Source organism: Mugil cephalus, chromosome 23, assembly GCF_022458985.1.
Source record: "Mugil cephalus isolate CIBA_MC_2020 chromosome 23, CIBA_Mcephalus_1.1, whole genome shotgun sequence".
Lineage (NCBI taxonomy): Eukaryota > Metazoa > Chordata > Actinopteri > Mugiliformes > Mugilidae > Mugil > Mugil cephalus.
Window position 1 is genome coordinate 670,368 of NC_061792.1, and position 15,975 is coordinate 686,342.

The following is a 15,975-nucleotide window of genomic DNA, read 5'->3' on the forward strand; positions in this document are numbered from 1 at the left end:
GTTCACTTTCATCAATTTTCCCAGAGGCCCCCCTCCTGAGATATTCGCTCTTTTGCTGTTTTGTTGGTTGCCATTGATGCTTGTTATTCGGGAAATGTTTTGTAAAACTTTGGACGAAAATCAATGAACCATGCTCTATTCAAGTGTGTTCGTTGTCATGCTTGCAGTCAATTTGTAACTCTGAGAAGCACTAAAGAATGTACAGATCCACAGAGGCTTGTATAAAACAAACTTTCAGTAAGATCAAAGGCAAAGATTCTATGCCATCATGGCCAAAGGAAAAGATTTGATGAAAGGACAGAATTCTATGACATCATGAAGGAAAACATTCTATGGCACATTCTATGTAAATTTTGTGAGGAGTGCGCTAGGAAGAGAGAGGTGGGAAAGATTTTCCAAATTTCTTCTGTTTTCTGTGATAATTTTCTTTTCTCTCACTCTGGTTGTGTTTTCATTTAGGTTCCTCGATCAAAGTTTTCATTAACACCTTTCAATCTTGAGTGTCACATAGTGAGATCTATAACACTGCCGTCCGATGGTAATATTGATATGATAATATATGTCGTCAGATTTTGGCATGAGCAACCAAAATCACCACTACCACTCTTCTACCAACTGTATCAGTATTAGTAATAAATAGTAGTAGATGTAATTATTTTTGTACCTTTAAACATATTTACTTTTATATAGTTTCTCTCCTTTGGTTTTGGTTTGTTTTAATCATTTTGCATTGTCTGTAAAACCTTCATTTCTCCATGGGGAATAACGTAAAATAGTCCTGCCTTATCTCTAATTCAAGATTCAAGTGATTCAGTACATCTAATGACAACTAACTGGGGTCTTTTTTATTTTCATAGATCACTCTTTTATACATGTCTCATAAAAAGTCCAGCATTAGAGCATAAACACTCAAATATGTTAAGGTTGACTCTTCAGCTATAGTTGTAATTTGTACAACTATTTAACGCTGTACCAGTTGGCAGCATCACAACGTGCTAAACCGGTTAGCCTGTTCCAAGACAAAGAGAAAACTTACAGCAATAAAAATGGGCAACACAACTACAGCCGGTAAAACTGTTCTTAATTGCTTGCCTAGGTAAACAAAGGTTAAATAAAAATAATGATGATGTAAATGTTACCATGTCTCCTGATGAGAATGAAAAGGTTACAGCACCTGGTATTCCCAGGCGGTCTCCCATCCAAGTACTAACCAGGCCCTACACTGCTTAGCTTCCGAGATCAGACGAGAACAGCCGTGTTCAGGGTGGTTTGGCCGTAAGCAATGGTAACTGTCACAAACGCAGTATATATAAGTGGTCAAAATCATCATTGCATGTATTTTGATGATGTAAATGTTACCATGTCTCCTGATGAGAATGAAAAAACTTACAGCACCTGGTATTCCTAGGCGGTCTCCCACCCAAGTACTAACCAGGCCCTACACTGCTTAGCTTCCGAGATCAGATGAGATCAGGCGTGTTCAGGGTGGTATGGCCGTAAGCTATCGTAACTGTCACACAAACGCAGTATATATAAGTGGTCAAAATCATCATTGTATGTATTTTGATGATGTAAATGTTACCATGTCTCCTGATGAAAATGTAAGGCTTACAATACCTAGTATTCCCAGGCGGTCTCCCATCCAAGTACTAACCAGGCCGACCGTGCTTAGCTTCCGAGATCAGACGAGATCGGGCGTGTTCAGGTTGGTATGGCCGTAAGCAATGTCAAATGTCACTAAAGCAGTATATATAAGTGGTCAAAATGATCATTGCATGTATTTTGATGATGTAAATGTTTACCATGTCTCCTGATGAGAATGAAAAGCTTACAGCACCTGGTATTCCCAGGCGGTCTCCCATCCAAGTACTAACCGGGCCCCTACACTGCTTAGCTTCCGAGATCAGACGAGATCAGGCGTGTTCAGGGTGTTATGGCCGTAAGGAATGGTAACTGTCACAAACGCAGTATATATAAGTGGTCAAAATCATCATTGCATGTATTTTGATGATGTAAATGTTACCATGTCTCCTGATGAAAATGAAAGGCTTACAGCATCTAGTATTCACAGGCTGTCTCCCATCCAAGTACTAACCAGGCCCGACACTGCTTAACTTCGGAGATCAAATGAGAGCAAGCGCATTCAGGGTGGTATGGCCGTAAGCAACGTTAACTGTCACAAACGCAGTATATATAAGTGGTCAAAATCATCATTGCATGTATTTTGTTGATGTAAATGTTACCATGTCTCCTGATGAGAATGAAAAGCTTACAGCACCTGGTATTACCAGGCGGTCTCCCATCCAAGTACTAAACAGGCCCGACCATGCTTAGCTTCCGAGATCAGACGAGATCGGGCTTGTTCAGTTTGGTATGGCTGTAAGCAACGTCAAATGTCACTAAAGCAGTATATATAAGTGATCAAAATCATCATTGCATGTATTTTGATGATGTAAATGTTACCATGTCTCCTGATGAGAATGAAAAGCTTACAGCACCTGGTATTCCCAGGCGGTTTCCCATCCAAGTACGAACCAGGCCCTTAGCTTCCGAGATCAGATGAGATCAGGCGTGTTCAGGGTGGTATGGCCATAAGCAATGGTAACTGACATAAACGCAGTATATATAAGTGGTCAATACCATCATTGCATGTATTTTGATGATGTAAATGTTACCATGTCTCCTGATGAAAATGAAAAGCTTACAGCACCTGGTATTCCCAGGCGGTCTCCCATCCAAGTACTAAACCAGGCCCGACCGCGCTTAGCTTCCAAGATCAGACGAGATCGGGCTTGTTCAGATTGGTATGGCCCGTAAGCAATGTCAAATGTCACGAAAGCATATATACAGTGGTCAAAATGATCATTGATTGTATTTTGATATGTAAATGTTACCGAATGTCCCTCCTGCTGAGAATGAAAAGCTTACGCACCTGGTATTCCAGGCGGTCTCCCATCCAAAGTACTAACCAGGCCCTTTGCTTCCGAGATCAATGAGCATCAGGCGTGTTCAGGGTGGGTATGGCCCGTAAGCAATGGTAACTGTCACAAACGCAGTATATATAATTGTCACAATGATCAATGCATGTATACTTTGATGATGTATCTCATGTTACCATGTCTCCTGATGAAAATGATAAGGCTTACAGCACCTACTATTCCCAGGAGGTCTCCAGTCCCGAAGTGCTAACCAGGCCTACGGTGCTTAGCTACCGAGATCAGCACGTGTTCAGGTGGTTATGGCCGTAAGCAACGATATCTTGTCACAAACGCAGTATATCTTAAGTTGGTCAAAATCAAATTGCAAATGTATTTTTGTTTTTGAGCTGAAGCTTCTACAAAGATACAGTCCTGCCAGGAAGTAGAGTCAGAATGAACAGGTAGAAATGAATCAGAGAGAAAAAACAAGGCGACCCTGGCCAACCAGGCGGGTTAGGTGTGATTTGTGTTTAAACTGAACACTGCCTGAGATTGGCTTATCGTTGAAAGGCCCACAGCACCTTAGCAATCATCAACACTTATGCGGATACGTTCGCAGGCCAGTTTCAGCATGTCAATTTTCCCAGCATATCAATTGTCAACTTTTTCCTGTCTGAAAATTGCCGGATGGCTCTTGTTGACTTTGACAGCGACTTTCTCGGTTGCTTTTGCAGCATTTGGTACAAATTCAAAGCCGCCCACTCAGAGGAAAGAATGCACAATTCAGGCAATATTCCCATCGTTCTCCCTACAGCGTATAATCAGCTCTTTTGCTGTTATTGTTGGTAGCCAATGATGCTTGTTATTCTGGAAAATATATTAGTAAAACTTTGGACGAAAATTCAATGAACCATGCTCAATTCAAGAGTGTTCCTTAGTCATGCTTGCAGTCATTTGTACTCTGACCAGCACTAAAGAATGTACAGATACCACATAGGCTTGTATAAAACAAACTTACAGTAAGAACAAAAGGCCAAAGATTCTATCAAACAAGGCCAAAGGAAAAGATTATGATGAAATGGACATGAATTCTAGACAATCAACCTGAAGGAAAACAGTCTATGGCACAAAATTCATGTACTGAACATATTGTGAGGAGTGCGATAGGAAGAGAGGAGTGAGGGAAAGATTTATCCAGAATTTCTTCTGTTTTCTGTGATACATTTTCTTTTTCTCTCACTCTGGTTGTGGTTATCATTAGGTTCCTCGATCAAAGTTTTTCATTAACACCTTACTGATCTTGAGTGTCACATATTGAGATCTACTAACACTGCAACACTGCCGTTCGATGGTACTATTGATATGATAAAAATGTCGTCAGATTTGGCATAGCAACCAAAATCACCAACACCACTCTTCTACCAACATTATCGTAATTAGTAATAAATAGTTGTAGATGTAATTAATTTTTGTACCTTTAACATATTTACTTTATATAGTTTCTCGATCCTTTGGTTTTGGTTTGTTTTATCATATTTGCATTGTCTGAAAAACCATCATTTCTCCATGGGAATAACGTAAAATAGACCTGCTTATCTCTAATTCAAGATTCAAGTGATTCAGACATCTAATGACTACTAACTGGGGTCCTTTTTTGATTTTCATAGATCACCTCTTTTATACATGCTCTCATAAAAAATCCAGCATTAGAGCAAAACACTCAAATATGTTAGGTTGACTCCTTCAGCTATAGTTGTAGTTGTACAACTTAATTAACGCTGTACCATTGGCAGCAGACACAACGTGCTAAACCGGTTAGCCTGTTCCAAGACAAACAGAAACTTACAGCAATAAAAAATGACAACACAACTACAGCCGTAACACTGTTCTTAAAATTGCTTGCCTAGGGTAAACAAGGTTAAATAAAAATAATGATGAGTAAATGTTACCATGTCTCCTGATGAAGAATGAATAAGGTTACAGCACCTGGTATTCCCAGGTGGTCTCCCATCAAGTACTAACCATGCCTACACTGCTTTAGCTTCCGAAGATCAGAACGAGAACAGCCGTGTTCAGGGTGGTTTGGCCGTAAGCAATGGTGGACTGTCACATACGCATTATATAGAAAGTGGTCAAAATCATCATTGCATGTATTATTATGATGTAAATGTTCCTATGTCTCTTGATGAGAATGAAAAAGCATACAGCACCCTGGTAATCCTAAGGCGGTTCTCCCTTCCACGTACTAACCAGAGACCAGGGTCCTCTACACTGGCATAGCTCCGAGATCATATGAAATCAGCGTGTTCAGGTTGTATGGCCGTAAGCAATCGTAACTGTCACAAACGCAGTATTATATAAGGGTCAAAAAATGCATCATTGCAAGTATTTTGATGATGTAAATGTTACCATGTTCTCCTGATATCAGAGAAAAGAAAGGCTTACAGCACCTAGTATTTCCCATGCGGTCCTCCCCATCCAAGTACCCAACCAGTGCCCCGACCGTGCTTAGCTTCCGATATCAGACGAGATCGGGCGTGTTCAGGTTGGTATGGCCGTAAGCACTGTCAAATGTCACATAAAGCAGTATAAATAAGTGGTCAAAATGATCATTGCATGTATGTTGATGTAAGTAAATGTTACCATGTCGCCTGATGAGATGAACAAGCTTACAGCACCTGGATATTCCCAGGCGGTCTCCCATCCAAGTACAAACCAGAGGTGGCCCGACACTGCTTAACTTCGAGATCAAAGGAAGCAAGCGCATTCAGGTGGTATGGCCGTAAGCAAAGTTAGCTGTCACAAACGCAGTATATATACAAGTGTCAAAATCATCATTGCAATGTATTTTGGGTTGATGTAAAATGTTACCACATGTCCCCTGATGAGAATGACAAGCTTAACAGCACCTGGTATGTAACCGCGGTCTCCCAGCCAAGTACTAAACAGGCCCGACCATGCTTAGCTTCCGAACAGTACGAGATCGGCTTGTTCAGTATGGTATGGCTGTAAGCAACGTCCAATGTCACTAAAGACAGTATATATAAGTGATCAAAATCATCATTGCCATGTATTTTGATGATGTAAAGTACCAGTCTCCTGATGAGAATGAAAAGCTTACAGCACCTGGTATTCCCAGGCGGATTTTCCCATCCAAGGATCGAACCAGGCCCTTAGCTTCCGAGATCAGATGAGATCAGGCGTGATTCTGGGTGGTATGGACCATAATCAATGGTAACTGACAAAAAAAACGCAGATATAATATACGTGGCAATACCGATCATGCAAGTATTATTTGATGATGTAATGTTACCAGTCACCCTGATGAAAATGAAAAGCTTACAGCAACCTTGGTATACCCAGGCGGTCTCCCATCCAAGTACTCAACCAGGACCGACCTCGCTTAGCTTCCGAGATTCAGACGAGATCGGGCTTGTTCAGATTGGTATGGCGTAATCGATGTCAAATGTCACTAAAGCAGTAATACAAGTGTCAAAATGATCATTGATTGTATTTTGATGATGAAAATGTTAACCCATGTCTCTGATGAAGAAAAGCATACAGCACCTGGTATTCCCATGCGGTCTCCCCATCCAAGTACTAACCCAGGCCCTTTGCTTCCGAGATCAGATGAGAATCTGGCGGTCAGGGTGGTATGCCGTAAAGCAATGGTAAACTGTCACAAACGCCGTATATAAAAGTGGTCACATGATCATTGCATGTATAAATGATGATGTAAATTTTACCATGTCTCCTGATGATAATGAAAGGCTTCAGCGCACCTAGTATTCCCAGGAGTCTCGCAGTCCAAGTGCTAACCAAGGCCCATATCCGTGCTTAGCTACCGAGATCAGACGTGTTTCATGGTGGTGTGGCCGTAAGCAACTGTTTAACATGTCACCAAACGGCAGTATATATAAGTGGTCAAAATCATCATTTGCAATGTATTTTTGATTTTTGAGCTGAAGCTCTCCTGACAATGAACAGTCTTGGAGTCTGCCAGGAAGTAGAGTCAGATGTAACAGTAGATATGAATCAGAGAGAAAAAAAAGGCGACCCGTCCAACCAGGGTTTTTGGGTGTGTATTTGAGTTTTTAAAACTGAACACTACCTTAGATTGTCATTATCGTGAAAGGCCCACTGCACTCCTTTAGCCAATCAACATCACTTATGCCGGCCCTCTCTCCCCACAACCCCATCTCACAGCCTTTTCAGCATGTACCAAATTTTCAGCGACATCAAAATCAAATAGTATCTCAACTTTTCCCTCCTAACCTCTTGCATCCCAAATGCCGATGGCCGTCTTAGTTGACTTTGACGGCGACTTTATCTCGCTCCAGTTCTGCTTTTTGCAGCCCCATCATTCTATTGTAAAACACAATTCAAAAGCCGCCCTCTCTGAGGAAAGATTGCACTTTCATAGGCAATTTCCCAGAGTGGCTCTCTTCTCAAACTAACGAGATATTCAGACTCTTTTGCTGTTTTGTTGGTCTGCCAGTTGATGCTTGCTTATTCCGAGCAAGATCTCTTGTCCACACACGACGTCACTAAAAACTTTCTGGACGCGTAAAATCAATGAACCATGCTTCTATATTCACAAGACTGTCGATGAGATCTTACTCTCAATATACGATCTTGCTTGCAGTCAATTTGGTAACTATCGAGAAGCACTAAAGAATGTACGCGATCCACAAGCTATGTTATAACCGCAAACACAACAATCATCTCATCTCCTCCTCAGTAAGATCAAAGCAAACCGATTCTATCACTCCAAACTGCGTATCCAAGAACATGTCCCAAAGAAAAGAGCGAAGACTCTATGCGACAATCTAGTCGGTAACATCAATACTATTCAAAACACACAGACCAGAAATTTCTTGGACATCATAAGGTAAAACATTCTATGGCACATTCGAATGTAAATTTTGTGTATGAGATGCGAATAGGAAGACAAAAGAGAGTGTGGGAAAGATTTTTTCCAAATTTTCTTCTGTTTTCTTGTGATCATTTTCATTTTCTCTCACTCTGGTTGTGTTTTCAGATGAGGTTCCTCGATCAAAGTTTTCATTATCACCTTTCAATCTTGAGTTGTCGCTAGTAGATCTATAACACTGCCGACCAATGAGAACATATTGATATGATAATATATTTTCACGTCAGATTTTGGCCATGAGCGCTCCATCCTAAAATCACCAATACCACTCTTATACCAACTGTATCAGTATCAGTAATAATAGTAGTGATGTAATTATTTTTGTACCTTTAACATAGTTACTTTTATATAGTTTTCTCCCTTGGTTTTGGTTTGTTTTATATCATTTTGCATGGTCTGTAAAACCTTCATTTCTCCACGGGAATAACGTTAAATAGTCCCTGCCTTATCTCTAATTCAAGAGTTCAAGTGATTCAGTACCTCTAATGACAACTAACGTGTGGTCTTTTTAATTCATAGATCACTCTATTATACATGTCCTTCATAAAAAGTCCAGCATTAGAGCATAAACACTTAAATAAGAAAGGGTGGCTCTTCGACTATAGTTTGTAGTTGTACAACTATTTAACGCTGTACCAGTTCGCAGCATCACAACAGGCTACCACCTCAGACATTGTTTTTGCTGTATTGCCCGAAAGAAATGTACAAAAACAGAACTATTTATCATAATACATTTACATCATTGTGTAGTAAAGCCACAAGTACGCCTGTTAATAGGTTCCAGCTACACCATAATTACCTCAGAGGGAAATACGATAAAAGAATCAGCCGCACATGATTAAACTACACGTGACACAAACATATAGACTTATACAATGTGGATGAGGCTTAAAACAAACCTCTTACACACAGTTATGGAGAAAGTTTACCTAATTCATTGTGTGTTGTTTTCGCGCACGTACAGACGCACGTGCGACTGCGACATGCGCTCATACATGGAGTAACGTTACATCCATACAACGTATGTTCCTGTGCATGCTCACCACAACAAAAGAAACGTATGTGGATGAAAGCATGGCCAGATGAACTCAAGGGGAAAGAATGTCTTCCTTTGATGATGTCCTCAATTGTTTTTCTTTGATGATGATGTCATGAATGTTTTCCTTTGATTCATGATGGCAAAGAATCTTTGCCTTTGATCATATTGAAAGTTGTTCTTATACAAACTAGGTTGCTTCCGTAGATTCTGCGTTAGACTTTCAAACTGAAACTCAGGCGTTTCAGGATGGTAATTGCCGTATGCAACGTCCAAATGTCACTAAAAACAGTATATATAAAGTGATCAAAATCATCCTTGCATGTATTTTGATGATGTAAATGTTTACCATGACATCCTGATGAGAATGAAAAGCTACAGCACCTCGTATTCCAGGCGGTCTCCCATCCAAGTACTAACCAGGCCTCGACCGTGCTTAGCTTCCGAGATCAACGAGATCGGGCGTGTTCAGGTTGGTATGGCCGAGAGGCGATGTCAAACATCACGAAAGCAGCATATAAAAGTGGTCAAAATGATCATTCATGTATTTTGATGGATGTAAATGTTACCATGTCTCCCTGCTGAAAATGTTTAACAAATCAAAGCCGCCCTCTCCTGAGGAAAGATTACACATTCAGGCAATTTTCCCAGAGTGCTCCTTACTGAGATATTCAGCTCTTTTGCTGTTTTGGTTGGTTGCCCAATTTGGATGCTTGTTATTCTGGAAATGTTTTGTAAAACTTTGGGACGAAAATCAATGGAACCATGCTCTATCAAGTGTGTTCTTTGTCTTGCTTGCAGTCATTTGTTACTGTGAGAAGCAACTAAAGAATGTATCAGATCCACAGAAGCTTGTATAAAACAAACTTTTAGTAAAGATCAAAGGCAAAGATTCTAATCCATCATGGCCAAAGGAAAAGATTGATGAAATCATCAAAGTAACAGAATTCCTATGACAATCATGAAGGAAAACATTCTAATGGCACATTCTATGTAAATTTTGTGAGGATGCGCTATGAAGAAGAAGTGTGGGAAATGATTTTCAAATTTCTTCTGTTATTCTGTGATAATTTTCTTTTCCTCTCAATCTGGTTGTGTTTTCATTTAGGTTCCTCGAACAAAGTTTTTCATTAACAACCTTTCAATCTTGAGTGTCACATAGTGGATATCTATAACACTGCCGCGGTCCGAATGGTACCATTGATATGATAATATATGTCAGTCAGATTTTGGCATGAGCAACCAATCACCACTACCACTCTTCTACCACTGTATCAGTATTAAGTGTAAAAATGTATATTAGATGTAATTATTTTTGTACCTTTAACATATTTACTTTTATATAGTTTCTCTCCTTTGGTTTTGGTTTGTTTTATCATTTTGCATTGTCTGTAAAACCTTCATTTCTCCACGGGGAATAACGTAAAATAGTCCTGCCTTATCTCTAATTCAAGATTCAAGTGATTCAGTACATCTAATGACAACTAACTGGGGTCTTTTTTATTTTCATAGATCACTCTTTTATACATGTCTCATAAAAGTCCAGCTTTAGAGCATAAACAATTAAATAAGAAGGGTGGCTGTTCGACTAAGTTGTAGTTGTACAACATTTAACGCTGTACGAGTTCGCACATCACAACGGCTAACACCCAGACTTGGGGTTTCGTATTGCCCAAAGAAACGCAAAAACAAACTAATTTACATAATATTAATCATTGGTAGTAAACCCAAAAGTGCGCTGTTAATGGGTTCCAGCTAGCCCATTATTACCTCAGAGGGAAATACGATAAGAATCACCGCACATTTTTAAACCCCGGGAAAACCAAACATTTGATTTATACAATGGGATGAGGTTTAAAAAAAACCCTTTTACACACAGTTATGGGAGTTGTTGGTCAAATATTTGTGTATTGTTTTTGCGCCGTACGACGCACTGCGACTCATGCCGCACAGGAAAACTTACATCCAACGTATTCCGTGAGCTCACCACATACAAAAAAAACCCAAGGGATAAACAAGCGGACGCAGGGGATGTCTTCCTTTGATGGATGTCATAAAATTTTTTCCCTTTTGATCTTGATGGCATAAAATCTTTCCCTTTGATCTTTTGAAATTTTGTTTTTACAAACCTAGTGGGGTCCGTAGATTCGTTAACTTTAAAAAACTAAAAAGCAAGCGAGAAAGCAAACAGGGGCTCTTACGAGGTGGTAGGTGTCAGTCACAAAAGGGGTACATTAAGGGTCAAAATAAATTTTGCATGTAATGATGATGGAAATGTTCCTGTGCCCCCATGAAAATAAAAGGCTTACAGGACCTGGGCGGTTCGGTTGGTAGGCCCGTAAGAAATGTCAAACATCACTAAAGCTTAAATATATGGTCAAAATGATCTTTGCATGTTTTTTGATGAGTAAATTTTACCAGTCTCCTGATAAAATGGTAACAAATTCAAACCCGCCCCTCTGAGGAAAGATTGCACTTTCAGGCAATTTCCCAAGTGCTCCCTACTGAGATAAGCTCTTTTGTGTTTTGTTGGTTGCCATTGATGCTTGTTATTCGGGAAATGTTTTGTAAAACTTTGGACGAAAATCAATGAACCATGCTCTATTCAAGTGTGTTCCTTGTCTTGTTTGCAGTCAATTTGTAACTGTGAGAAGCACTAAAGAATGTACAGATCCACAGAGGCTTGTATAAAACAAACTTTCAGTAAGATCAAAGGCAAAGATTCTATGCCATCATGGCCAAAGGAAAAGATTTGATGAAAGGACAGAATTCTATGACATCATGAAGGAAAACATTCTATGGCACATTCTATGTAAATTTTGTGAGGAGTGCGCTAGGAAGAGAGAGTGTGGGAAAGATTTTCCAAATTTCTTCTGTTTTCTGTGATAATTTTTCTTTTCTCTCACTCTGGTTGTGTTTTCATTTAGGTTCCTCGATCAAAGTTTTCATTAACACCTTTCAATCTTGAGTGTCACATAGTGAGATCTATAACACTGCCGTCCGATGGTACTATTGATATGACAATATATGTCGTCAGATTTTGGCATGAGCAACCAAAATCACCACTACCACTCTTCTACCAACTGTATCAGTATTAGTAATAAATAGTAGTAGATTTAATTATTTTTGTACCTTTAACATATTGACTTTTATATAGTTTCTCTCCTTTGGTTTTGGTTTGTTTTATCATTTTGCATTGTCTGTAAAACCTTCATTTCTCCACGGGGAATAACGTAAAATAGTCCTTCCGGTTAGCCTGTTCCAAGGCAAACAGAAAACTTACAGCAATACAAATGACAACACAATTACAGCCGGTAAAACTGTTCTTAATTGCTTGCATAGGTAAACAAAGGTTAAATAAAAATAAAATACTAACATACATACAGACACATTCTGACACATTGAAATTGGCCGTTAGCACGTTAACTTAGCCCCGTAGTTAGCTCCCCACTCCACCGTATGCTAACGACCACGTTATCTCCACTGGCTTCGTTTTATTTTGGCGTCAGTTCAAATTGTGGACAACAGCAAACTGATGCAAAATACAAGCAATGTTACTAAAACACTTGTCAATATTTCTAATGACAAATCTCGACAGCACACGTCGGCTACCACTTCAGACGTTGGGGTTTGCTGTATTGCCCGAAAGAAACGCAACAACAGAACTAATTTACATAATACTTACATCATTGTGTAGTAAAGCCACAAGTAGCGCTGTTAATAGGTTCCAGCTAGACCATTATGTACCTCAGAGGGAAAATACGATAAAGAATCAGCCGCACATAATTAAACTACACGTGACACAAACATATTGATTATACAATGTGGATGAGGCTTAAACAAACCTTTACACACAGTTATGGGAGCATGTTGGTCTAATATTTGTATATTGTTTTCGCGCACCTACAGACGCACATGCGACTACATGCGCTCACATGGAGTAACGTTACATCCGTACGCAGTTCCCGGCATGCTCACGCACATACAAAAGAAACGATGGATGAAACAGGGCGATGACGTCATGGGATGTCTTAATTTGATGATGTCCTCAATTGTTTTCCTTTGATGATGATGTCATGAAATGTTTTCCTTTGATCATGATGGCATAGAATCTTTGCCTTCATTACATCATCAAAATACATGCAATGATGATTTTGACGACTTATATATACTGCTTTAGTGACATTTGACATTGCTTACGGCCATACCAACCTGAACACGCCCGATCTCGTCTGATCTCAAGTACTTACATCATTGCATGTATTTTGATGATGTAAATGTTACCATGTCTCCTGATGAGAATGAAAAGCTTACAGCACCTGGTATTCCCAGGCGGTCTCCCATCCAAGTACTAACCAGGCCCGACACTGCTTAGCTTCCGAGATCAGACGAGATCAGGCGTGTTCAGGGTGGTATGGCCGTAAGCAATGGTGACTGTCACAAACGCAGTATATATAAGTGGTCAAATCATCATTGCATGTATTTTGATGATGTAAATGTTACCATTTCTCCTGATGAAAATCAAAGGCTTACAGCACCTAGTATTCCCAGACGGTCTCCCATCCAAGTACTAACCAGGCCCGACCGTGCTTAGCTTCCGAGATCAGACGAGATCGGGCGTGTTGAGGTTGGTATGGCCGTAAGCAATGTCAAATGTCACTAAAGCAGTATATATAAGTGTTAAAAATCCTCATTGCATGTATTTTGATGATGTAAATGTTAACATGTCTCCTGATGAGAATGAAAAGCTTACAGCACCTGGTATTCTCAGGCGGTCTCCCATCAAGTACTAACCAGGCCCTACACTGCTTAGCTTCCGAGATCAGCGTGTTCAGGGTGGTATGGCCGTAAGCAATTGTGACTGTCACAAACGAAGTATATATAAGTGGTCAAAATCATCATTGCATGTATTTTGATGATGTAAATGTTACCATGTCTACTGATGAAAATGAAAGGCTTACAGCACCTAGTATTCCCAGGTGGTCTCCCATCCAAGTACTAACCAGGCCCGACCGTGCTTAGCTTCCAAGATCAACGTGTCAGGTAGGTATGGCCGTTAGCAATGTCAAATGTCACTAAATCAGTATATATAAGTGCTCAAAATCATCATTGATGTTTTTGATGATGTAAAATGTTACCATGTCTCCTGATGAAAATGAAAAGCTTACAGCACCGGGTATTCGTAGGCGGTCTCCCATCCAAGTACTAACCAGGCCCTACCATGCTTAGCTTCGAGATCAGACGAGATCGGGCTGGTTCAGGTTGTATGGCCATAAGCAATGTCAAATGTCACTAAAGCAGATATATAAGTGATCAAAATGATCATTGCATGTATTTTGATGATGTAAATGTTACCCTGTCTCCTGATGAGAATGAAAAGCTTACAGCACCTGGTATTCCCAGGCGGTCTCCCATCCAAGTACTAACCAGGCGCTACACTGCTTGGCTTCCGAGATCAGGCGTGTTCAGGGTGGTATGGCAGTAAAGAATGGTAACTGTCACAAACGCAGTATATATAAGTGGTCAAAATCATGATTGCATGTATTTTGATGATGTAAATGTTACCATGTCTCCTGATGAAAAAGAAAAGGCTTACAGCGACTAGTATTCCCAGGCGGTCTCCCATCCAAGTACGAACCAGGCCCGACCGTGCTTAGCTTCCGAGATCAGACGAGACGCGTGTTCAGGTTGGTATGGCCGTAAGCAATGTCAAATGTCACTAAAGAAGTAAATATAAGTGGTCAAAATGATCATTGCATGTATTTTGATGATGTAAATGTTACCCTGTCTCCTGATGAGAATGAAAAGGTTACAGCACCTGGTATTCCCAGGCGGTCTCCCATCCAAGTACTAACCAGGCGCTACACTGCTTGGCTTCCGAGATCAGACGAGATCAGGCGTGTTCAGGGTGGTATGGCAGTAAAGAATGGTAACTGTCACAAACGCAGTATATATAAGTGGTCAAAATCATGATTGCATGTATTTTGATGATGTAAATGTTACCATGTCTCCTGATGAAAATGAAAGGCTTACAGCGACTAGTATTCCCAGGCGGTCTCCATCCAAGTACCAACCTGGCCCGACCGTGCTTAGCTTCCGAGATCAGACGAGACGCTGGTTCAGGTTGGTATGGCCGTAAGCAATGTCAAATGTCACTAAAGAAGTAAATATAAGTGGTCAAAATGAACATTGCATGTATTTTGATGATGTAAATGTTACCATGTCTCCTGATGAAAATGAAAAGCTTACAGCACCGGTATTCCTAGGCGGTCTCCCATCCAAGTACTAACCAGGCCCGACATGCTTAGCTTCTGAGATCAGACGAGATCGGGTTTGTTCAGGTTGGTATGGCCGTAAGCAACGGTAACTGTCACAAACGCAGTATATATAAGTGGTCAAAATCATAATTGTATGTATTTTGATGATGTAAATGTTACCATGTCTCCTGATGAGAATGAAAAGCTTACAGCACCTGGTATTCCCAGGCGGTCTCCCATCCAAGTACTAACCAGGCCCGACCGTGCTTTAGCTTCCGAGATCAGACGAGATCGGGAATGTTGAGGTTGGTATGGCCGTAAGGAACGTCAAATGTCACTAAATCAGTATATATAAGTGCTCAAAATGATCATTGCATGTTTTTGATGATGTAAATGTTACCATGTCTCCTGATGAAAATGAAAAGCTTACAGCACCGGATATTCCTAGGCGGTCTCCCATCCAAGTACTAAACAGGCCCTACACTGCTTAGCTTCCGAGATCAGACGAGATCGGGCTGTTCAGGTTGGTATGGCCGTAAGCAATGTCAAATGTCCCTAAAGCAGTATATATAAGTGATCAAAATGATCATTGCATGTATTTTGATGATGTAAATGTTACCATGTCTCCTGATGAGAATGAAAAGCTTACAGCACCTGGTATTCCCAGGCGGTCTCCCATCCAAGTACTAACCAGGCCCGACCGTGCTTAGCTTCCGAGATCAGACGAGATCAGGCGTGTTCAGGTTGGTGTGGCCGTAAGCAATGTCAAATGTCACTAAAGCAGTATATATAAGTGGTCAAAATGATCATTGCATGTATTTTGATGACGTA

General features: G+C 40.3%; 4 non-coding genes and 16 pseudogenes across 4 annotated transcripts; all 20 read right to left on the reverse strand.

Moving 5' to 3' along the window:
• Positions 1-1,162: 1,162 nt before the first annotated feature.
• On the reverse strand, positions 1,163-1,281 carry LOC125001674 (annotated as a pseudogene).
• Positions 1,282-1,383: 102 nt separating this feature from the next.
• LOC125001765 lies at positions 1,384-1,502 on the reverse strand. The gene has a single exon (XR_007111719.1). It is a non-coding gene; the product is annotated as a 5S ribosomal RNA (ribosomal RNA).
• A 103-nt stretch (positions 1,503-1,605) lies between these two features.
• Positions 1,606-1,723, reverse strand: LOC125001617 (annotated as a pseudogene).
• A 102-nt stretch (positions 1,724-1,825) lies between these two features.
• LOC125001534 lies at positions 1,826-1,945 on the reverse strand (annotated as a pseudogene).
• A 101-nt stretch (positions 1,946-2,046) lies between these two features.
• On the reverse strand, positions 2,047-2,165 carry LOC125002257 (annotated as a pseudogene).
• Positions 2,166-2,266: 101 nt separating this feature from the next.
• Positions 2,267-2,385, reverse strand: LOC125001850 (annotated as a pseudogene).
• Positions 2,386-2,486: 101 nt separating this feature from the next.
• Positions 2,487-2,597, reverse strand: LOC125002790 (annotated as a pseudogene).
• Positions 2,598-2,698: 101 nt separating this feature from the next.
• Positions 2,699-2,819, reverse strand: LOC125002186 (annotated as a pseudogene).
• A 2,537-nt stretch (positions 2,820-5,356) lies between these two features.
• Positions 5,357-5,481, reverse strand: LOC125002795 (annotated as a pseudogene).
• A 7,713-nt stretch (positions 5,482-13,194) lies between these two features.
• On the reverse strand, positions 13,195-13,313 carry LOC125002514. The gene has a single exon (XR_007111790.1). It is a non-coding gene; the product is annotated as a 5S ribosomal RNA (ribosomal RNA).
• Positions 13,314-13,413: 100 nt separating this feature from the next.
• On the reverse strand, positions 13,414-13,532 carry LOC125003188. The gene has a single exon (XR_007112053.1). It is a non-coding gene; the product is annotated as a 5S ribosomal RNA (ribosomal RNA).
• Positions 13,533-13,633: 101 nt separating this feature from the next.
• Positions 13,634-13,740, reverse strand: LOC125002575 (annotated as a pseudogene).
• Positions 13,741-14,048: 308 nt separating this feature from the next.
• Positions 14,049-14,165, reverse strand: LOC125002717 (annotated as a pseudogene).
• A 100-nt stretch (positions 14,166-14,265) lies between these two features.
• On the reverse strand, positions 14,266-14,374 carry LOC125002808 (annotated as a pseudogene).
• A 102-nt stretch (positions 14,375-14,476) lies between these two features.
• On the reverse strand, positions 14,477-14,592 carry LOC125002779 (annotated as a pseudogene).
• Positions 14,593-14,693: 101 nt separating this feature from the next.
• Positions 14,694-14,812, reverse strand: LOC125001859 (annotated as a pseudogene).
• Positions 14,813-15,129: 317 nt separating this feature from the next.
• On the reverse strand, positions 15,130-15,246 carry LOC125001877 (annotated as a pseudogene).
• A 101-nt stretch (positions 15,247-15,347) lies between these two features.
• Positions 15,348-15,467, reverse strand: LOC125001814 (annotated as a pseudogene).
• Positions 15,468-15,567: 100 nt separating this feature from the next.
• On the reverse strand, positions 15,568-15,685 carry LOC125001726 (annotated as a pseudogene).
• Positions 15,686-15,786: 101 nt separating this feature from the next.
• On the reverse strand, positions 15,787-15,905 carry LOC125003023. Its single transcript, XR_007111892.1, has one exon. It is a non-coding gene; the product is annotated as a 5S ribosomal RNA (ribosomal RNA).
• Positions 15,906-15,975: the final 70 nt, after the last annotated feature.